This window comes from Natator depressus, chromosome 6 (assembly GCF_965152275.1).
Source record: "Natator depressus isolate rNatDep1 chromosome 6, rNatDep2.hap1, whole genome shotgun sequence".
Classification (NCBI taxonomy): Eukaryota; Metazoa; Chordata; order Testudines; family Cheloniidae; genus Natator; species Natator depressus.
The window spans coordinates 82,923,731-82,947,557 of NC_134239.1; the positions used below are offsets into that span (position 1 = coordinate 82,923,731).

At 43.0% G+C, this 23,827-nt stretch overlaps 1 pseudogene; it reads right to left on the reverse strand.

Annotated features, from left to right (window-relative positions):
- LOC141989770 (uncharacterized) overlaps positions 1 to 22,994 on the reverse strand; it is a 34,847-nt pseudogene extending 11,853 nt beyond the window's left edge.
- Positions 22,995 to 23,827: the final 833 nt, after the last annotated feature.

Below are 23,827 nucleotides of genomic sequence, written 5' to 3' on the forward strand. Positions count from 1 at the left end.
ATCGGGGGTAAGGGTAGAGAGAGGGGGAATGTCAGGAATGAATGAAAGGAGTAGGAAAAGGAAGGAAAGGGAAGAGAGACAGCCACAGCTCGTCACCTGTATAGCCAAGATGAGCAAGTGGAGTTTTATCAGCATCATGGCAGATGGATTTATAAGATGATAAGCTCGTGGCTGTATGGTTCACATCAGGAAGTTTTCCCCATCCATAAGGGGTGATGTGGGAGAAAGCACAAAGGTGTTTAGCGCAGAAGCTGACAGGTGGGCATTAAAGGTTGGAAATGTTATCAGAGAGTGAAGGTTGAGGGTCAGTGTTATGATATGTTACTAGATCAACTTGGTAGGGTGGGGCTAAGATGCGAAGAGCCTTAATGATAAAGGCAAGAAGCTTGTGTATGATGTGGAGATGATGTTTAATGCATGATGTACTATATATGGTATGTGTCCAGAGAGCCCAGGAATTGACACGATCATGGGAATCTGGGATAAAAGGAGGGAATCAGGAGGGGATACTAAATATAAGGGAGAGCTCTAGTATGCATAAGTGAATACACTACACTTTTATAGTTGGTAAAGCAAATGCAAAGAAATGGTGGCTATTAATATTTATGAATAGAACAGGACACAAAATGTTTTGGTGAAAATTGTGAAAATGAAAATAGTGACATCTACAACCTTCCATCCCAGCCTAGTGGAGAAATGATGTGAAACAAGGACCTTCTAAGTCTTTGGCATGAAGGAAAATAAAACTTTAGTCAGGACAGAAGACTTGTCTATCTCGTAAGATGGGGTCTTGCCTTGTTTAAACCCTGATTCCTGTATGGCCTAGTGCAGTGTTTTGTGGATGTCACCAGATACTCCACTAGTTAAGCAATTGTAGCCCTTTTGTGGAAAATAAGCAAGAAAGGACTGGGGTGAGGAACTTCCCTCTCCCCTTTGCACCCACATTGAGAAGTTTTAAAATATCCTTTGGCCTAGTTTAAGTCAGAATGTTACAATTTTTTCCTTAGGGTTGAGAGAAAAACAGTCAATCTTAAAAAGTTTTGTTTTTTGTTTTTTGAGTTTTTTGTTTTTTTTTTGCTACTGCAAAACTTGAGAAAGAATCATTAGAAATTTCAAACCCCAAAAGAATAGCTGTTGAAAAGCCAAGAATATGTCAGTTTCCCTTTGGGTACAAGCATTTACACAGAGCTCTAATCAGGAACAGGACACCCAGTGAGAATATGAATTAAACAATCGGTTCATGGAAGGACATAAAAAAGCCTGCTTCCAAATGACTGAATTCATTGCCCCATCTGCCAGTAGGTAGCACTTTAACAAAAGGGATATTTCCCTTTATGAATCATCATGGGTACTATTGATTGTCTTCCCAGTATATCGTAAAACCGTAGAAAGAACAGTACAACCTGGTTCTATAAGTCGTTTTCTGAATGAATTAGGCTTTTAGATGTAAATGATTTGGAGTTTAGATTTCCATCGTCACAGTGACTTTCAGGAGGAAGTCAGTTAAAACGTAACCATGACAGTTTCTGAATGACTTATTAAATGTTTTAAAAGTCAGGGGAATTGGAATAGTTATTAAGGTTCCCACAGAGAATGAGTGCAGCCCCTTTACTTGCTGTTTTTGTGGTTCTCTCCCCTATATCCGGGGCAAAGCATGCAGCTTCCTTATTGGGAAACTAGTTAGAATTAGGGCCAACTGGCCTTTTGTGCCTTTAAAAATCTCCCCCATAGTCTCTTTTCAGGATCACCATCTTTCTGTTGTAGCTGGGCCAAATACAATCCTCATTAACACCTAAGCAGCTCTTCCATTGAGTTGCCTGGATGAAAACCAACTGTTGTGTCTATCTCATTTCCAGCTATGGTGAGAAAAGGCATTTTTATTCATTAGGGCCTGATCTTGCAATATGCTGAATCCCTTGACTCCCAATGCATTTAATGAGAGCCACTCAGCATTTTCTTTTAGGTACCTCATATCTTGCAAATTTGAATCCTTGGTAATTAAATATTCATGGTAAATAGGCCTAAGGGCCTGTGACGGGATGTTAGATGGGGTGGAGTTCTGAGTTACCCAGGAAAGAATTTTCTGTAGTATCTGGCTGGTGAATCTTGCCCATATGCTCAGGGTTTAACTGATCGCCATATTTGGGGTCGGGAAGGAATTTTCTTCCAGGGCAGATTAGCAGAGGCCCTGGGGGTTTTTCGCCTTCCTCTGTAGCATGGGGCACGGGCCACTTGCTGGAGGATTCTCTGCTCCTTGAAGTCTCTAAACCAAGATTTGAGGACTTCAATAGCTCAGACATAGGTGAGAGGTTTTTTGCAGGAGTGGGTGGTTGAGATTCTGTGGCCTGCGTTGTGCAGGAGGTCAGACTAGATGATCATAATGGTCCCTTCTGACCTTAGTATCTATGTTTTTGAGCTTTTCACAATAGCAGGCTCTTAAGCATGGGTATTCAGAAATGTGTACAAAATTTTTATGACTTTCAATAATTGTTTAAATTAAATATTGCTTGTAAAATATGCTGGATTGACTGTTTTGGCAATTAATGTCCTCTATGTAGTTAGAGAGGGTGAAATCCTGGCCCTATTGAAGTCAATGGAAGTTTTTCGATTGACTTGAGTGAGGCAAGGGTTTCACCCAGTGGGTAAACCATGGAAAGTCAGTGTCAGTATAAGCTTCCCCATGCTGCCTCATCAATTTGCCTCAGCCTCAATGCTCCTGACTTGGAGAGACCATCTGTAGAGGTCTTTAAGGTAGAGGGTAGTTTATTCTCCGTGCTGATTGAATTTAGAATGAGAATCTAGTCCATGGGCTCTATTTCCAGTTTTGCGCCTGACTCCTGTGTGAGGGACATGACCTTTAGCCTACCTGCTCCTAAGGTAGATACTCCATCTGCAAAACAGGGAGGGTAATCCTCAGTCAGGTTTGTAAAGTGCTTTGTGATCTCTGGCTGAAAAGTGCAAAATATTGTTTATTTTTAGTTGCAGCAGTAATTAGACAGATGCTGATTGTGATTGTTTTATTTGGCAGTTGTATGAGATTGTGTTGGGATGTTCTATTATGAAATTAACTAACATCACTAATTAACTTTATATAGGCCATTGAAAAATTCCCTCAGATGCCCACAATTTTTCATCACTACTGAACTAACCTAGATCTGAACCAGTGATATAGAGGTGATGCAAATAAACCCTGTTTTCAGTAGCTGATTAGGGACAAAACAGCTTAGTCTATAAAGTCCCTTGAAAATATTTGCATGAGCTGTAGCTTCCTCTCAATATTCTGACTTGCTACTACTGCAGCACTGCAGTATTTAAGATTTAAATATGGACATATGAATGTTAAGTATTATTATTTATTTATATTCTGGTAGCCTCTGAGTCCCAGTCCTGGACCAGCACCCCATTGTGCTAGGCACTGTTCTGACACTTGGCAAAGAGACAGTACCTGCTCCAAAGAGCTTATAATCTAGTATCTGTCACATTTCAGACCATCTACACCTGTATTCCCCCTCTATGATCTGGCAAGGGCACTCACTCTAGGGTCCAGGCTCCTCAGCTGTTAACTCTCTCTCTTCTGACTGGGGCATTTAAAGGCTGCACAGTTCCCCAACTCCCTAGCAAACCAGGCCTGCTTTGCTTCTCTCCTCAGAGACAGTACACAGTGTAATTGCCACTGTTGGGTTACCACACAGCTCTGTCTAAGCAACACATTTATTCTGAAGATACAAACATTACAGAAAAAAACATCTTAAAAGAACTTACACGAATACTAATAAGTTTAGCAGAGATCACCCCCAAGTGCAACAAGGGCTCTGGCTGGTGAACAGTTCTCCAAACCCCACACAGTAGTTTTTCCTGTGGCCACAAGTTCATCACAACTTCAGCTCAGAACAAGCCCCCTCAGTCTTATGGGGCCCCAGTAGGCCAAAGTCCTGCCAACCTTTTCCTAAGGATTGGGGCCTCCCTTGAACCAAGGTCATGTCCATTTGCTAAATCAGAAAGAAGTAAATTTTGACTCAGGCTATGTAACCAAAAATCCTTTTGTTTTCTGTAGGTCCCTGGAAAATTCAGTTTGAACCAGTATCTATGAACCTCTCCCCACCCAGGTGGTGGAAGCTCTCTGGACATGTTACAACTTGCATGAATTTGCCTAGCCTCTCCTCACTGTTCTTCGTTCCTGGAGAGCTGTGGTCCCCATCCCCCATGGAAATACATACAATCCCTCAATAGTACATAAACATTTGCATTTTTAATAAAGTGAACTCCTAAAATACTTAAACTTAAGTCAGTAAGGTTTGTCCAAGTTATTGCAGGATATTGTCATCTCCGTCACCTCTCCCTCCTAAAGAAGTGGGTATAACTAGGGTGCTTGACAGGCATCCCAGGGGCACCCATTGACTTATTTCCTGGACAGGTTTATTCCCTGCCATTTCTGCCATTACTTTTCATAAGTTCATATTTCAATTATGTACATAATAAAGAGTCTGCTAGGAAGCAAGCATACATCTTTCAAAAATCCATACAGTTTGTCAATCATCCTGTATAATGTCTCTCTTTAGAAACCTCTGGGGCGGAGTTCTCATATGCCCCTTGTTATCCCAAAACATTTTGGTGTAAACCTGAGACCTGCTCCTCCCATTCCCACCTCCCTGGCAGTTTCTAGGGTGGGTGCATGGTGTCCCTTTGTTCCCCCGCAACAGTTCTGGCGGGGGGAAGCTGCCGCTGGAGAGGAATTGAGTACATCTGGATATTCAGAAGCTCGCAAACCGTGAACACCAGCATCAGTATGAGAGAGAAGAGGACAACCAGCATCACTATGAGAAAGAAGAGAAGAAGAACCAGCATCAGACAGAAGAACAGGAGAAGTAGCACCATTATGATGAGAAAGAGAAGGACAAGGAACGTCAATATCAGCTTGAGATGGAGGAAACTGTTCCTTCAACACTTTAAGCTGGTAGGTGAAGCCAGGACTCCTGAACCTGTCCCGGTGGGTGGCATAGACTCCAAATTATTCCTCACTTTAGGGAGGGGAATGACATGGATGTGTTTCTAAATGCTTTTGAAATTGGGTATGAATTGACTAAGGTAGGAGAAGGAGGACATGATATGGAACCTGGCTCCATTATGGACTGAAACAAAGGCCTTGGACATTTTCACCCTTATGGACAGAGAACTATAAAGATTATGAATGAAAACAAGATTTTTTGCAAAAGTTTAAACTGACTTGTCAAGCTTGTAGGAGAACGTCTTAGGGAGTCCAGAAAAGAGTCACTGAGGCCTACGTATTAATGGGTGTGACTCTAGCTCAGGGTGCCCAGGATTGTGAGCCACCTTGTTACCTCACCTCACTGAGAGAGAGACTTGTGCTTACCTGGGTATCAACTCCCTGACCCCACCAATCTATTAGCAACCCATACAATCTTCTCAGAGCTCTGCCAGCCCTTACTTTGCCTTGCAGGTTAACACTAGTTGCACCCCAAGGCCCTCAGAAAGCCTCACCCTTTAGTATCCAGCCCCACTCACAGTAATTACCATGTGTGCTATTCCCAAGGAAACCGTAGAGACACAGCTTGACCAATACAACTCAGGATCAGATCCTTTATAGAAGGATTCTATGATTCTATGATTTTATGATCAGGTCCTTTATAGAACCACTGCACTGAGATTTAATTATTGTGAAAACAACCATATCTTTATTAACAAATATTAAGATTTAAGAGATACCGAGTAAGGATAATGAAAACAGAAATGGTTCCACAAATAAAACAAAACATAAAACATAATCCTAGGTCTGCACTTATTAATAGTTATCTTTCATATTTGATAAAGTAGATTGTCAAAGACTGAATCCTTGGGAGACAGGGTTGCTGGTTTTCAGTCAGAGCCAGAATGCAAGCTTTCATGAACACCCCACACCTTTCCATGGGTTTTCTCCATGAATAGATGACAAAATGAAAAGGAGTACTTGTGGCACCTTAGAGACTAACCAGTTTATTTGAGCACTTCATCGGATGCATGAGCTCACGAAAGCTTATGCTCAAATAAATTGGTTAGTCTCTAAGGTGCCAGAAGTACTCCTTTTCTTTTTGTGAATACAGACTAACACGGCTGTTACTCGGAAAGATGCAAAATGTTTGTCTCCCTGTTATAGGCCAGTAAACCTTTGAAGTGCACCCCTCGATAGGACTCTTCCCCTTCATTGCTTGTTTTTCCTGTTGACTTCACATATTTCTGTTCTTAATTAGCATTCAGTTCAAACCAGTGATGGCAGGCCCATTGTGAAACAATACAATGCTTAATTTACATGTCAATTAACTAGATGGACACAGAGTCTTGGTCTGAGGGCAAACCTATCTTTGCTGGTGACTCACACCTTGATACAGACTCTCAGGATATATTTTCATACATACCCACAACTTCTTAAATATCATTCTTACATAGGATCATGCTGGTCATTGCATGATGTGGCTTTCATTTAAGATCTGACATGATATTCTTTATGGATAAACACTTTGAAAGTAGTGTGTTCGTTGTAGTGAGTTTGTCTGGCCTGTTAGGAGTTGCTGACACAGAGTAGTGAACCCATTGCCAGCTAGTACTAATGGGCCTCTTTGCAATGGGTATAGAGCAATTCTTTAAACTCTGCCCCTCTAATCTGAAATCATGGTTAATAGACAAAAACCCCAGGGATGTAAACATAGCTGGGAAATGGGAAGACCAATATCCAGATAGTCAGTGTGGGGTTAATAGAAAACATGGTAGGGATGGAATGGGGCTCAGAGGATAGGTATCAGGCCTATGCTGAGACCCTCGCCCAGGGGAAAATGAAAACACCTCTGAGAAGCTCTGGGTCCGGTGGGGAAAAGCAGTGTTCCCTATGTAACCAGCGGGGTGACTTTGACCAGAATACCCATGTCGCCCACTGAGTACCAGTGCAGTGCTGGAAAGACCAGCTTCACCCCAACCTCAGATTTAACTCTGTGACTGAATCTCTGGAGGGAGGGAGTCACACAGCCAGTCTGCAGATGGCATATAATGTTCATGCTGAACCATTCACCCCCCAATCCACCACCTACACACCATGTTACACCCTCCCAGATGCAGGTCCATTAGATCATCAGTAGGAGAGGAAGATGGTAATTAACGGGGAGACATTCACTGCATGGGGGTTACTGAGACAGCTAAGACTATATTTAAGCCCCATCAAATGCTCCCAATGTGTGAAATGTGGGTTAAAGTTACTGTGGTAAAGCCTTCACTCTACCTACAGTACAGTTTTTTATACAGACCCAGGAAGGGTCACAGGTGGTGACTGTAGGTGCATTGTTAGATAGTCCATAATCTTTGCTTTCAGGCAATGATATTATAGTTTTGAAAGCAGAAGGAGTAAATTGGGTCCCCTAAGTAAGCTCCAGACAGGCAAGAGACATTCTGAGCCAAAATGCAAATAGAAAAGCTGGGGGAAGGGTGGCATTCCCCCTACCAGAGGCGAAGAGGAATCTAGTTACTTTCCCAGAGTAGGCAAACAAATACCCAAGAAGAGGGGAGTGATGAGAACTACTGGCTTCAAGGAGAATTCTCTGGTCTCAGAGAAATAAGTTCTTTCGCCTCTGGGTCGCTGGTGAAGGTAGGCTTTCAAAGCGTGGTAATGGCAGTGACTCTAGCCAGAAGTAGGGACACTGAGGCAGCTGCAGTGCACTGCTAAGTCTATGACACACACACACCAGGGTGGGAAATGCCCAAATAGAGTGTAAGACAGCTGCTTGGGAGATGACAAAAGTAACTACAGTCATGAAGGAGAAGGGACTTTTTTCCGTAGTCTCTGACCACTTGAGGATCTGTGAAAATGCAAAAGAGCCAGAGCCAGATAAGAGAAGGACTTCTGCTTACATTGGCTCAATGTGTGGGGAATGATTGGTCACCTCAAGAGGGCAAAAGCCCCACTCCTGGGGGAACAGGGTGTTAAAAGCAGCCAAGTGAGGCTGATTGTGGAAGCAGCCACAGCTGTGGCCAGCTCAATCAGGGCCCAGCTGGCCCTATAAAAGGGCTGTGAGTCAGGAGCTGAGTCAGTCTTTATCGATCTCTAGAGAGAGAAGGACCTGGCTGCTTGGGAGCGAAGGGTACCTGAGGTAGAGTAAAGCCGGGGAGCTCCAGCTTAGTAACTCTCCAGGTTGCAGGCCTTGTGTAAGGCCTAAAGAAGGTACTGGGGCTGCAGAAGTACATTCTGGGGTTAGACAGAGGCAGCTAGACCAAACCTCCTTGCCAGTGATGAGTGGTTTATAGACTGCAGTGAGGGGGGGCTAGATGATGACTGGCAGTAGCCACTGAAGCAAGGTGGGTTTAGAGGGTTGGGGGTTCCCCTGGGAGGGGAGACCCAGAGTGTGAGGGTATTGCTGGGGCAGAACCCTGAGGAAAAGGGCACTAGGGTCGGGGAGGGACACGGTGCCTGAGGCAGGTGAGATGCTGGCAGCGAGTGCTCTGAAGGCTGGAAAGAGCTAATTCCCAAGACAACCACCAGGAGGTGCTGTGCTGGTGAGTCTTTGACCTCGCTTCGCTACAGGGATTAATATTCCTTTCCTTCCCCCGAGAGTAGTTAAGGTTAGGCTACCGGAATCCGTAGTCCTTAACCTCAGGGTAGCTGAAATGACAGTCCCTGTCCCAAAGAGCTTCTAATCTAAGTAGTAGTAACATGGCACCAGGATGCAGTAAGGATCCACTCCAACTCCCTTTGGAGTTAATGGAAAAACTCCCATTGACTTCAGTGGAGTTGGGTCAAGTCTTAGTCCAGCTGAAGTACATGGGACCTTTGCCATTGACTTCAGAGAGACTAGGATTTGGTTGTAAGAAAAACAGATGGAAGTAGAACCTTCATCCTGAGAAAACACTTGTATCTTCTAGAAGGAGCAATAACTTTTTAAGATTAGGGCCTAAACACAGTAAAATTCAGGTCCAGACTTTCCCAGCATTTGGGGGGTGTTTAGATCAGGGTTTTTGATTTGGCCCCCTACATACATAACTGTCAGCCACTGTTCAGATTCGAGTTTTAGGTTTGGGCCCATCTCTGTATGAGATAAAATTAAACACAGAAGATGCGGAATCTAAGTTAAAAGCACAATACCACAGTTCTTTTCTCTTTCAGTCAGTGGCTGAAAGAAAACACAGCCACAATAGAATGCCTCCAAGATGTGAGGAAGTGGAGGGGATGAGTTACTTGACAGGACAGAAACTTATTGGGTTGACTTGACCCTGTCTCTCTTCAGCCTCATACATACTCTTGAGAAGCTGGTGGCAAGACAACAGTGCTGCTGTTTAAAATATTCATGTTGAATTATTCATTGCATTTTAATAGGCTGTAATCATATGCAACAGGTGTTTTTCCTCTGGCTTATTGAATTGAAGTATAACTAGCTCCCAGTTATTGGCCTCAGGGAAAAAAGCAGTAGAACAAATCAACCTTATTTTGAATTAATTACTGCAATGCTACAGTGCCTATCTGTTGTTGTTTTTGCTTTTTTGTGTTGGCATATAGTACGCACAAAATGCACTCAAACTGAGAGAAGAAATACAACATATGAAACTAGCTTTGCGAAAACAACTCATGGATTTGTAAAGCATGATTCTAATGGTGGTGGTGTGCCCATTTTAAAATATTGTATTGTAAAATCTTTTTTGAACAGAAAGCTAATGAATTGCTAGCACGGTGATAAAAGGGATATGGGTTACTTTAATTTTACCCCAAAGAATAATTTCAAAATGAATATGCGTTTTGGGCCTCATTTTGTGGCTTTTATATTAAAGCATTTTACAGAGTTGTAGGCTTTAAACAGCTTCTTAATGTTACTTTTTTTTCAACTACAAAATATAGGAACTGAAAACATTTTTCTTTACTCCCTTTAATGCTCGTGTATTTCTAATGTAAAATAAGAGATGTTAGTAAGTGATTGGTGCAATACTCCGATGATAAATTCACATATATAAAATTAATAAATACAATACAGTTGCCTGTTTGTGGCTATGTTGGGTATAAATTTTGTGGATATGATTTTAGGTATTCAGTTCTGAAAGTTTGGCCCAATGTAGGTAATATTTACTTTAATGTATTTAGCACCCTTCTTCCAGAATGAGCCCCAAAAGCTTTATAAACTGATTTACAAACTATGGGCCAGATTCTGGGTGGCCAGATTCTGGGTGGCCAGTACACAGAGAGACACCATGAAATCAAAGGGAAACATAAGGCAGCAATAAGAAAAGGAGTACTTGTGGCACCTTAGAGACGAACAAATTTATTTGAGCATAAGCCTTCGTGAGCTACAGCTCACTTCATCGGATGCATGTAGTGGAAAATACAGTGGGGAGATTTTATATACACAGAGAACATGAAACAATGGGTGTTACCATACACACTGTAAGGAGAGTGATCAGGTAGGGTGTACCAGCAGGAGAGCTGGGGGGCGGGGAACCTTTTGTAGTGATAATCAAGGTGGGCCATTTCCAGCAGTTCACAAGAACTTGTGAGGAACAGTAAGGGGGGGAGGAAGTAAACATGGGGAAATAGTTTTACTTTGTGTAATGACACATCCACTCCCAGTCTTTATTCAAGCCTACATGCATCTGATGAAATGAGCTGTAGCTCATGAAAGCTTATGCTTAAATAAATTTGTTAGTCTCTAAGGTGCCACAAGTCCTCCTTTTCTTTTTGCAGATACAGACTAACCCAGCTGCTACTCTGAAACCTGTCATTATGCAAGGCACTGAATTTAGGCGTATGGAGTGGAAATCTATCAACTTCATGGAAAAAAACTTGTACAGATACAGACAGACATAATCTTCCTTTCCAAATGCAAACAGATGGACATCGTACCAAAAGGACTGAAGGTAAAAAATCCATTACAATCTACATACCATACAGGCTATCCTGACAGCTTGTGCCACACACTCTCAGAGAAACTGTGGAACCACCTGATCAACATCCTCTACAGCAAACAGGGAAAGATTAAGAATGAGCTCTCAAAACTGGATACTCTCATAAAAAAAACAACCTTCCACACAAACTTCCTCAGGGCTGGACTTTACAAAAACTAGACAAGCCATTTACAGCACACACTTTGCTTCTCTACAAAAGAAAAAGGACACTAAACTATCTAAACTACTACATGCCACAAGGGGCCACAACAGTGGTTCCCTCAACCCACCCAGCAATATCATTAATCTATCCGACTATACTCTTAGGACAGATTCTTCTGCTGGGCTATCTTGGGGCCTCTCCTTCTGCCCTTCCACCCCCACAAACATGATATGGTTCTATGGTGACCTAGCATCCTATTTTTGACGTCTCTGACTCAAGGAATATTTCCAACACACCTCTGAACAACATACTAACCCACAGAGACCTTCCTACGAACACTACAAAAAGAAGGATTCTGGGTGGACTCCTCCTGAAGGTCGAAACAACAGACTGGACTTCTCCATAGAGTGCTTCCGCCGACGTGCACGGGCTGAAATTGTGGAGAAGAAGCATCACTTGCCCCATAACCTCAGCCGTGCAGAACACAATGCCGTCCACAGCCTCAGAAACAACTCTGACATGATAATCAAAAAGGCTGACAAAGGAGGTGCTGTCGTCATCATGAATAGGTCGGAATATGAACAAGAGGCTGCTAGGCAGCCTCCAACACCACTTTCTACAAGCCATTACCCTCTGATCCCACTGAGGGTTACCAAAAGAAACTACAGCATTTGCTCAAGAAACTCACTGAAAAAGCACAAGAACAAAACCGCACAGAATACCCCTCGTCAGGGTTCCAGGGGTGTGTCTATCTGCTACCCAAGATCCATAAACCTGGAAATCCTGGATGCCCCATCATCTCAGGCTTTGGCACCCTGACAGCAGGATTGTCTGGCTATGTAGACTCAGGCCCTACGCTACCAGCACTCCCAGCTGTCTTCAAGACACCACTGACTTCCTGAGGAAACTACAATCCATCGGTGATCTTCCTGAAATCACCATCCTGGCCACTATGGATGTAGAAGCCCTCTACACCAACATTCCACACAAACATGGACTACAAGCTGTCAGAAACAGTATCCCAGATAATGTCACAGCAAATCTGGTGGCTGAACTTTGACTTTGTCCTCACCCATCACTATTTCACATTTGGGGACAATGTATACCTTCAAATCAGTGGCACTGCTATGGGCACCCGCATGGTCCCACAGTATGCCAACATTTTTATGGCTGACTTAGAACAATGCTTCCTCAGCTCTCGTCCCCTAATGCCCCTACTCTACTTGCGCTACATTGATGACATCTTCATCATCTGGACCCATGGAAAAGAAGCCCTTGAGGAATTCCACCATGATTTCAGCAATTTCCATCCCACCATCAACCTCAGCCTGGACCAGTCCACAAGAGATCCCCTTCCTGGACACTACAGTGCTAATAAGCGATGGTCGCATAACCACCACCCTATACCAGAAACCTGCTGACCGCTATGCCTACCTACATGCCTCCTGCTTTCATCCAGACCACACCACATGATCCATTGTCTACAGCCAAGCTCTAAGATACAATTGCATTTGCTCCAACCCCTCAGACAGAGACAAATACCTACAAGATCTCTATCAAGCGTTCTGACAACTACAATACCCACCTGCTGAAGTGACGAAACAAATTGACAGAGCCAGAAGAGTACCCAGAAGTCACCTACTACAGGACAGGCCCAACAAAGAAAATAACAGAACGCCACTAGCCATCACCTTCAGCCCCCAACTAAAACCTCTCCAACGCATCATCAAGGATCTACAACCTATCCTGAAGGATGACCCATGACTCTCACAGATCTTGGGAGACAGGCCAGTCCTTTCTTACAGACAGCCCCCCAACCTGAAGCAAACACTCACCAGCAACCACACCCCACACAACAGAACCACTAACCCAGGAACCTATCCTTGCAACAAAGCCCGTTGCCAACTGTGTGCACATATCTATTCAGGGGACACCATCATAGGGCCTAATCACATCAGCCACACTATCAGAGGCTCGTTCACCTGCACATCCACCAATGTGATATATGCCATCATGTGCCAGCAATGCCCCTCTGCCATGTACATTGGTCAAACCAGACAGTCTCTACGTAAAAGAATAAATGGACACAAATCAGACGTCAAGAATTATAACTTTCAAAAACCAGTTGGAGAACACTTCAATCTCCCTGGTCACTCGATTACAGACCTAAAAGTGGCAATACTTCAACAAAAAAACTTCAAAAACAGACTCCAAGGAGAGACGGCTGAATTGGAATTAATTTGCAAACTGGATACAATTAATTTAGGCTTGAATAGAGACTGGGAGTGGATGGGTCATTACACAAAGTAAAACTATTCCCAAACCCCCACTATTCTTCAGATGTTCTTGTCAACTGCTGGAAATGGCCCACCTTGATTATCACGATAAAAGGTTTTTCTCTCCCCCCCCCGCTCTCCTGCTGGTACACCCTACCTGATCACTCCTGTTACAGTGTGTATGGTAATACCCATTGTTTCATGTTCTCTGTGTATATAAAATCTCCCCACTGTATTTTCCACTACATGCATCCAATGAAGTGAGCTGTAGCTCACGAAAGCTTATGCTCAAATTTGTTAGCCTCTAAGGTGCTACATGTCCTCCTTTTCTTTCATCCTTAAATGTAACCATCTCTGGGGTGGAATGTGACAACTCTTTAACAGCACACAACAACTCTACACAACAGCTTATCTCAGGAAGTTAAGATGCATGTTCTTTCTAATTACAGATAAGGAGATTACTCTAGAGAAGGGATATAATGAATGGCAGTTAGAAGTTACCATATTTCATTGTATTGCTTCTCCCATGACAGCATATTAGCTATAGTGAAAGGCACTAGGGATTTCCTTGTAGCTGCAGCATGCTGAATTGCACTGTAGCAAGATGTTGCACTGGTATGCAGTTTTTCCTGAACTACTACAGTAAAGGCTGGACCTGCCCTTTGTAATGAGTAGGACAAAGGATTCAGATGCTATGGAATTATTTCCAACTTCCTCAATTTCTCTCATTGAAATTGAAAGGGAAATCAACAAATGGTTTAAGCTCAAATTTTAGGCTAAATTAAGCTAAATGTTGGATTTAAAGAAGGACTTTAAAAACCTAAAGCTAACAGAACTGGGTGGGGTTTTTGGATAATTAATTTTTGTTAATTTCACTTAGTGCATATCATTTTTAGAATTAATCATTCCCTTGCAGTGTAAGAAACCCAAATAGAATAAGTTTGTGCTAGTGCATGAGAATGGGAAATTGAAACTAAAGAATAAGAGAAAATCCATGAAATGTAGGTGCTATTAGTTATACAGATGGATAATTTGTTTACTGTTTTGCCACTGTGCCCTTAAAGAAATTGAATCTCCAGAGCTTACAATATTGCCATTCAAAGTAGAAACATGAGAGAGAGAAGATTTTAAGATTTGGGTCTGTTCTGTTGAATGATAGATTTGTTAAGTACTAAAAATAGAGAGACCTAGTTCTGAAATATATATTGTGTGTATTATAGATGGGGAAACACTATTGTAAATACTTGTTCTGATAGTGTAATAGACTTGCAATAACACTTTTTATGGATTGTATATAATATATGTGTAACTAAGCTGGTGTATATGTAAACTTGCACTGAAATAACTAACTTGGTTTTAATTCACATCTTTTGTTGTTTTGGTAAGTCTATATTTGGATGATCTTATTTCAGAATAAGTGTCAGACTTAGTTTTATTATCCACTTATGGAAAATCAAGGAAGAGCACCTTTATTCTGAAATAATGCTGTCCACACACTGATTTGTTCCAAAATAACAGTGTGAATTAAATGTGGTCTAGTTATTTCAGTCCAAGTTTGTGTGCAGACCAGAGTTAATACTGTATAATTATGTTTGAAATTATTTATTAATGTTTGTCCTGGTGACACTTACATAGACCTACACAGTGGAAACTAGAAAATAAAACTCATGATTGAATTTGGAACAGAATAAATTGTAAGTCACTTTTAAGCTTTTATTTTCTGTTCTTGAACTGGCATTCGTGCCCTTCTTTGCTCCAGCTGGGACATGAGATTTTTCTTGCTGCACCTACTGCTAAGAAAAGGACCCTCCAAATGTCCATCCTCTGGTTCCTTCACTTCAGTTAAGGCAACTAATGTATCCCCATTTCCATTAGACACACAGGGTCACATGTTATGGGCCAGATTTTGATCTCAATCCAGAGTTGCACCACAAATTTCAGTTGAGTTCATTTGAATTAACAAGTTATATTTGAAGTCAGAATCCAGTACTGTATCTCTGCCTAGGAAGCAGAGGTGCTAATTGAGGGTAAGGATGCAGAAATATTGCACTATTAACATCCTCTGCTTTTTTCACCTTTTTCTTCTATTGGAGTCTTAACATGCCTGTCTGTTAGTCAGTCTGAACCATGGAACCACCAGAAGTGAAGCCTAAATTCACTCCAAAACTGGATATTCTACGTAGCAGAATAATGCTCCTGCCAAATTTACCAGGACAGCAGCTTTGTTCTTAATGCCTTCTTATGTTGAGTTAGAGTAAAATATTTAATGATTTTCTCAGCTAAATCAATTTAGGAGCAATATAATTTAATAATTCCAGGAAAGTCCTACATTATTTTAGCAGTAATTTTGCTCTGAATTAGATGGAAAAACAAAAAACTGTGGGCCCCCCCCCATCCTTTTAGCTTTTTGTTAACATCTTATTGCCCTAATCGTTAATGGCTGAAATACCAGTCTCTGGTAAATAAACAAACCTTAAAGGATCTGTAATAGTTCATTTGTTCTGTTTGTTTGACAGATATAACCTGATAATTTTCATTACACAATTTATAGACTTCTGTTGCCAACCCTTGCTAGTTCTAATAATGTTTGTTTATATGGGTTCTGAACTTCCAAGTGTTTAGCACCACCTTCGAGGTGCTGATCACCTTTCAGGTTTTTAACCCAGGGTTTATTTACAGGGTTGTCCTTTTATATATATAGGAATAATATGGATCTTTCTTAAACAAAAGAATGTGCTTTGTAAGGAAAATATGGAGGAGTTCACATTTGCAAAAACCTACCTCGTGCCTGGGTACATTCTTTCTGTACTCACAAAGAGGTGAGTTTCTTTTGCTTGCTCAGCACTTTTCTATTCTATTCGTCATTCCTAAGATATTATGGTGATGAACATAGTATAAGTGTCTTTCAGTAGTGCATTAAGCAGCATGACAGATAGTAGTTTTGTTCTCTCACCCTCTTCCCAGGGGGAGGAGAGTGTTCAGTGGAGTGTCTTGTTTTGAAAGGGTTTTAATTTTTTGTTTTAAATATACATGTTGCTATGTATTTTAGGGAAGATGAAAGAAATGTGCCTTGACCTTGGAGCAGAAAGTGGTGAGGTTTACGATGGTCCCTAGTTAAGTGCCTATCATCATCTTTAGGTGTCTAAATATCATCAATTTAGCACAAAATCACTTTTGAAAAAGGGACATAGGCTGCTAAGTCTCACTTGTGGGCTTCTTTCAGAGTAGCAGCCGTGTTTAGTCCGTTTCAGCAAAAAGAACGAGGAGTGCTTGCGGCAACTTAGAGGTTAACAAATTTATTTGGGCATGAGCTTTCGTGGGCTAAACTTTTACCCTGTGTCCTTTTTCAAAACCTTTGGTCTGTCATGTCCATCAATAGGTAATGAGTTTAATTAAAGTTTAGCATAGGAATCCTTTTAAATTCAAAATGTAAATGCTATGATACCATAATAAATTTGTCCCTTTCCTTTACATCTTTTACAAGCTGCATTTCTAAATGGAAGAGGAACGAACACACACACACAATGTATCATTATCATATAGGCATGGCCTGCTTGTAACCAGTAATTACTGATGGCTAGAATAAGGTTATGAGCATGATGGATGTTATGGGTTGAGTTAAAATTGAAAAATGTGTGAATGTGTCCCTCATTTAAGACAATTGTAAGAGTTAAGGGGCAACACCTAAAACAAAGCCTAATAGTCTGCTCAGAAATTAGCACCAAGTGGGCAGAAGCATCATCTGGGTGTTACTAGTTAGGTGTGTGGGGCAGAGAGAACACACAGAATATTGAAAGACTGAGCCCTGGTCTATGCCTAAAACTCAGGTGGACCTAGCTATGTCACTCAGGGATGTAAAAAAAATCACACTCCTTAAAGATGTAGTTAAGCAGTCCCAAGTACACACCATTAGGTCAATAGAAGTATTCTGTTGACCTAGCTGCCACTTCTGGAGGGAGTGGGGATTTACTAGAGCCAAGGAAAAACCCCTTCTGTAGTTGTAGTGTCTATACTACAGCAGTGTAGCTGCAGCTGTACTGCTGTAGCACTTGTAGGATAGACATGTCATAAATATAGAGAAAAGAGTAGCATAACATCCCTCCTGTACTGAATTGCCTTACCTGTAATTGCAGCTGTACTGAATTGCCTTACCTGTAAGGGGTTAAACAGTTCAATAACCTCGTTGGCACATGACCACAAGGACCAATTAGAAAAGAAGATCATTTCAAATCTCGGGGGGAGGTTTTGTTTGTGCTCTTTGTTTGTTCCCTCTCCGGACAGAGGGAGAGACCAAGCAGGTACAACATCTCCTGAAAATGTACCTGGAATGATCCATCTAAAATGACAGAAATTGTAAGTAAGGCAAGGAAATGCATTAGGTTATTTGTTTTGACTTGTGAATTTTCCTATGCTACAGAGGTAGTTTTATTCCTGTTTTTGTAACTGTGAAGCTGAGCCAGAGAGGAATCCTCTGTGTTTTTAAATCTTTTTATTTACCCTGTAAAGTTACCTTCCATCCTGATTTTGCAGGTGTGATTCTTTTACCTTTTCTTTATAAATAAAGTTCTTCTTTTAAGAACCTGATTGATTTTCAGTCTCCTAAAAACAAAGGGTTTGGTCTGTGCTCACATTAATATACCAACCAATTGGTTAACATTCTCAAGACTCCCCAGGAAAGGGGGTAAAGCAGCTGGGGGGGGGGATATTTTGGGGGCATAGGGATTCCAAGTGAAATTGTGTAAAAACACTTGGCGATGGCAGCAATACTATCCAAGGACAAGGAAAGGAATTTGGGCCTTGGGAAGTTTTAACCTAAGCTGGTAAAATATAAGCTTAGGGGGTCTTTTATGCAGGTCCCCACATCTGTACCCCAGAGTTCAGTGTGTGTGTGTGTGTGGGGTGGACCCTGACAACATATGATATATGAGAGAGAGAGAAAGTGCCTGAGTGAGCAGCTGAAAACACTGACTGAGGAAGAAACCTGGGAAGAGGTTTTTGGGTCAGGGTGCAGGCTGATAATGTTCTTGGTGCTGTGAGCAAAATAAGCTATTTCCTGCTATTTGATCCCTTCTTCTTTCAGAGATACAAGATTTTGTACTCTGTTGTGTGATGGGGTGTGTACACTCCACACTGGGCCCAAAAAGGCCAAAGGTCAATACTGGACCCAGATAGCCCCACCTCTCCAGGCTTGCAGAGCATGTTCTTGTAACCCACACCTCCTGGCTGTGGTGCTTTGTACCCCTCTAGTGGCACTGAAACCACTTGGAGATTAATGAGTCTGCTACAGTCTTAGCTAAGAGGTATGTGGCTTTTAGCTCATATAGCAGAGGCTCATGCATCTAGTTCCAGTGCTCCTAGGTTCGATCCCACCTGCAGAACACCGGGGTGCCTCAATATTACATTCTGACTGAGGAACGGGCTAAAAGGAGCTCAGAAGGCCATGCAAAAGTGAGTGGACAGGTTAAAGGAGAATTCTTCTCTCCTACAGGAACATAAACAGAGGGTTGGACTACAGAGTTGGTAAGACCCTCAGACAGATCCAATCTCCACCCCCCACCTTCCCTTGAGAACCAGCAAGTCCTCTAAAGCCCTGCTCATTTGGCTTCTTTTTATTTTTTAAAGTGATTGGTTGAATTATCGGGGCCATGCCCCAGACTGAAGGGACATACAGGTAGCAAGTAGTCCAGGGCTGTGAATGTAGACTCTGCAGGAAGGCACCTCCTGGTGTTGCTTCCCACAGGGCCCTGGGCTGGAAACCAGTGGAGAGGGAGAGCCTGGGTTCCCTTACCACATCCCCTTAAAGGCTGTTATCCAGATGTGCGTGGAGGCAGATGATTCCCAGCTTAGGGTCAAGAACCAGGCACCTCTACTGCCCTGACGGAGGTAAGGGGCCAAAGAGCAGGTGCACTAATTTCTAGGCTGCCTGCCCTTCTAAGCACTTTGTCACATTTGTAAAAAAACAAAACTGCATCAGTTTCTACTTCCAACTGGAACATCCCCAGGGCTCTGAAATTTGACTCGTCATTTGGGTTGAAAAAGAGTGACAATAATAATAAATAACTGATTATCCAAAGGTGTTCAGAGTCAAGAATACGTATCTGCTGCGGATTTTTTCTTTCTGATCCTTGAATCAGCCAGTGGCACAGTATTTCAACTGCATGCTTCGCTAGAGAGGAAGAAGCTTTGGCTGACATGAGTGTCTACCACTTTCATTGCTTGCAGTAATTAACTAAATGCTGAGAGCTGTAAGCAACTGGGAAACTCGATTTCACAATGTTACTGAGGGATGAGTAACTCTGGCAAGTGAGAGTTTTATTTAAAAAAACAACTTCTGATTCAGACACCTCAAAGATTTCAATTTTAACATTCGGTGCTCTGAAGACTGACCAGGGAAATAGTGTACAGCAAAAACCTATAGGCTAGCTGATCATGCAGTAAAGGGCAGAGGAGAAAAGACTAGAATTTCTATGATAGCATAAAGGTTACAAGAAATGAAAACGGATCCTTGAACAAGTCAATTTACACTTACAGAAGCCAGAATTTCTTGATCCTTCTTGGTGTTTCTGGCTCATTAGAATCATAAGGCCTGATTCACTACTGCTTTATGCCACAGTAACTCCACAGGTGTTAGGTCTTCTGTTTCTAACTTAATCACACACTCATTCCAAATTATAGATTAAATCACATTTTTTAAGAATAAAAATTAAGAACCAATAAACTTCTGTTCCATAAAAGGTAAGCTTGTGTGTGAGGCTGGCTAGCCAAGTCTTGAAGAGAAGCTGTTTCTGATGTTAGGGAGTAATACATTACACTGCTGTCCTTACTCCCTTTGGTTTTTAATTTGCAAGTGTTTGCCAGAGACTAATATCATGCTGTTTCTCATCAGAGCTGGAATTCTAGTTTATCTAAGGATATGTCTACACTACAAAATTAGGTTGAATTTATAGAAGTCGATATTTTTAGAAATCTATTTTATATAGTCGAGTGTGTGTGTGTGTGTCCCCATTAAGACTATTAAGTCGGTGGAGTGCGTCCACAGTACCGAGGCTAGCATAGACTTCCGGAGCGTTGCACTGTGGGTAGCTATCCCGCAGTCTCTGCCGCCCATTGGAATTCTGGGTTGAGATCCCAATGCCTGATGGGGCAAAAACATTGTTGTGAGTGGTTCTGGGTACATGTTGTCAGGGCCCCCCTCCCCTGTGAAAGCAAAGGCAGACAATCGTTTCACGCCTTTTTTCTTGGGTTACCCGTGCAGACGCCATACCATGGCAAGCATGGAGCCCACTCAGCTCACCGTCACCATACGTGTCCTGGGTTCTGGCAGATGTGGTACTGCATTGCTACACAACAGCAGCTCATTGCCTTGTGGCAGCAGATGGTGCAGTACGACTGGTAGCCGTCATTGTCTCCTGGGTGCTCTTGGCTGACCTCGGTGAGGTCAGTTGGGGGTGCCTGGGCAGACATGGGTGCTCCTGGCCGACCTCGGTGAGGTCTGTCAGGGGTGCCTGGACATAAAAGAGAATGACCTGGAGTCACTCCCATAAATTTCATCTCATGGAGATTCAGTCCGTCTGGAAACGATGATGGCTACAGTCGTACTGCACTGTCTGCTGTCAGCCTACCCCTTGCTCCCCACTCTCTCCCTCCATGAAAGCAATGGCCGACAATAGTTTCGCGTCTTTTTCCTTGCGGGCGCCATATTGCTGTCAGCAGCATCATCCACCCGCTGCTTCTGCTGCCACTCTGCTCTCCTGCAGACGCCATACCATGGCCAGCATAGAGCCCGCTCAGATCACCGCGGCAGTTAAGAGTGTTGTAAACACCAGCAGTATATGCAGAACCTGCAAAAGCAGGCGAGGAGGCGATGGCAGCGTGGTGATGAGGACATGGACACAGACTTCTCTCAAAGTACAGGCCCCGGCAATTTGGACATCATGGTGGTAATGGGGCAGGTTTATGCCATGGAATGCTGATTCTGGGCCTGGGAAACCAGCACAGACTGGTGGGACTGCACAGTGTTGCAGGTCTGGGATGATTCCCAGTGCTGCAAAACTTTCGCATGCTTAAGGGCACTTTCATGGAACTCTGTGACTTTCTTTCCCCTGCCCTGAAGCATTGCCTCCTGCCTTCTGTCAGCAAGCTGATGCCACCTATCCTCTTCAACCCGCCACCTATCCTCGCGTTCATATTGTGCTTTCCTGGACTCTGACATTGCTTGCCCCCACACATTCTGCTGGGATCTTTCAGTGTGGGAGGACTGCATGAGCTCAGAATGCTTTATCGTGAGTGTTTTTTTTCGCCTTCTAATCTTCACTAGCCTCTGGGACAGAGATGATAGTGTGAGCGTTGAAACATTTGCAGTTGCAGGATGGGAAAAAAGGAGAGTAGTAGGTAAAAACCCACATTTTAGAGAACAGTGGGTAGACTCTTCGACGGTGAACCTTGCAGTTAACATTACGTAGCACATGTGCTTTCGGCACAAGGTCGCATTTTGCCTCTTATATTGAGGGTCTGCCGGTTTGGTGTGAGAGATCACACATGCAGGGTTGGGAAACAAGTCAGCTTGCAGGCAGCCATGGTAAGCCACAGTCTCTTGGCTTCTTTAACCTTCATAACATGTGGGAATGGTTTCAAACAGCAGCACCCTCATTTCCCATACCAAGCAGCGTTGGGTTGGCCATTTAAAATGGGTTGGCAATTTAAAAGGAGGGGCTGCGGTTTTCAGGTTAAGGTGCAGCACAAACCCAACTAAACCACCACCCCCCCACACACAATTCTCTGGGATGATTGCTTCACCCCTCCCCCCACTGCGTGGATAACAGCGGAGAATATTTCTTTTTAACCACAGGCACACAGCCCAGCAGGAACGGCCACCTCTGAATGTCCCCTTAATAAAATTACCCTATTTCAACCAGTTGACCATGAGGAGTGACCGTCCAGGAGAACTTTATGGAGATGTCCCTGGAGGATTTCTGCTCCATCCCCAGACACGTTAACAGACTTTTCCAGTAACTGTATGGGCCGCGAATGCATCCCAAGTCTTCAGGGAAAATTAATCATAAACACACTTGCTTTTAAACCATGTATTATATTTACAAAGGTACACTCACCAGAGGTCCTTCTCTGCCTGGCAGGTCCGGGAGCCCACCTTGGGTGCATTCGGGGCGGGGTACTAGCTCCAGGTCCACGGTGAGTTCCTGGCTCTCGGGGAAAACGGTTTCTCTGCTTTCTTGCTGTGAGCTATTTTCAACCTCTTCCTCATCTTCCTCCTCCCCAAAATGTGCATCCCTGTTGCATGATAATCCATTGACGGAGTCAAAGCACAGGGGTGGGGTAGTGGTGGCTGAACTCCCTAGAATGGCATGTAGCTCATCATAGAAGTGGCATGTCTGGGGATCTGACCCTGAGCGGCCATTTGCCTCTCTGGTTTTTTGGTAGGCTTGCCTGAGCTCCTTAAATTTCATGCGGTACTGCTGCGGGTCCCTGTTATAGCCTCTGTCCTTCATGCCCTTGGAGATTTTTTTCAAATGTTTGGGCATTTCATCTTTTGGAACAGAGATCTGATAGCACAGATTTGTCTCCCCATACAGCGATCAGATCAATACCTCCCCTTCGGTCCATGCTAGAGCTCTTTTGCGATTCTGGGACTCCATCATGGTCACCTCTGCTGATGAGATCTGCACTCACCTGCAGCTTGCCAAACAGGAAATGAGATTCAAAACTTTGGGCCTTTTTCTGTCTACCTGGCCAGTGCATCTGAGTTGAGAGCGCTGTCCAGAGCAGTCACAATGGAGCACTCTGGGATAGCTCCCGGCGGCCAAGATTGTCAAATTGCGACCACACTACCCTGCACTTCCCCAAATTCGACCCAGGCAGGTCGATTTCAGTGCTAATCCCCTTGTCGGGGGAGGAGTACAGAGCCCTTTAAGTAGGGAAAAAAGGCTTCGTGGTGTGGACGGGTGCAGGGTTACATTGATCTAATGCTGCTAAATTCAACCTAAACTTGTAGTGTAGACCAGGGCTGTGTGTCAGCATAAGGACTAACACTAGGGCAAACTTGCTGCAATATGGCTAGTCTGTAAATTCCCATTATGTTAGTAAATTCACTAGAATTTAAACTTATGTAGCTAAAAGCATTTTTTTAGTTGAATAATTGGGAATGAAGGGCCAGATTTTTTAAAGGATTTAGGCCCCCCAAAGATGCAGATGGGGTCTAATGGGATTTTCAAAACCCCTAGGTGCCTAACTCCTACTGAAATCAATAAGTTACGCATCTGAATGCTTTTGAAAATCCCATTAGACCTCTATCTGCATCTTTAGAGGCCTTAATCCTTTAAATATCTGGACCTATAGGGTAATAGAAGGCATTTTTCACCCTTCACTCCTGTTTGACTTCAGTGGGACTGGGGTTTTCAATACCTCACTAGCCCTACCTAGCAGGTTCAGGGAGAAATCCATTTGGATACAGAACAGGACTGAGGTTCAC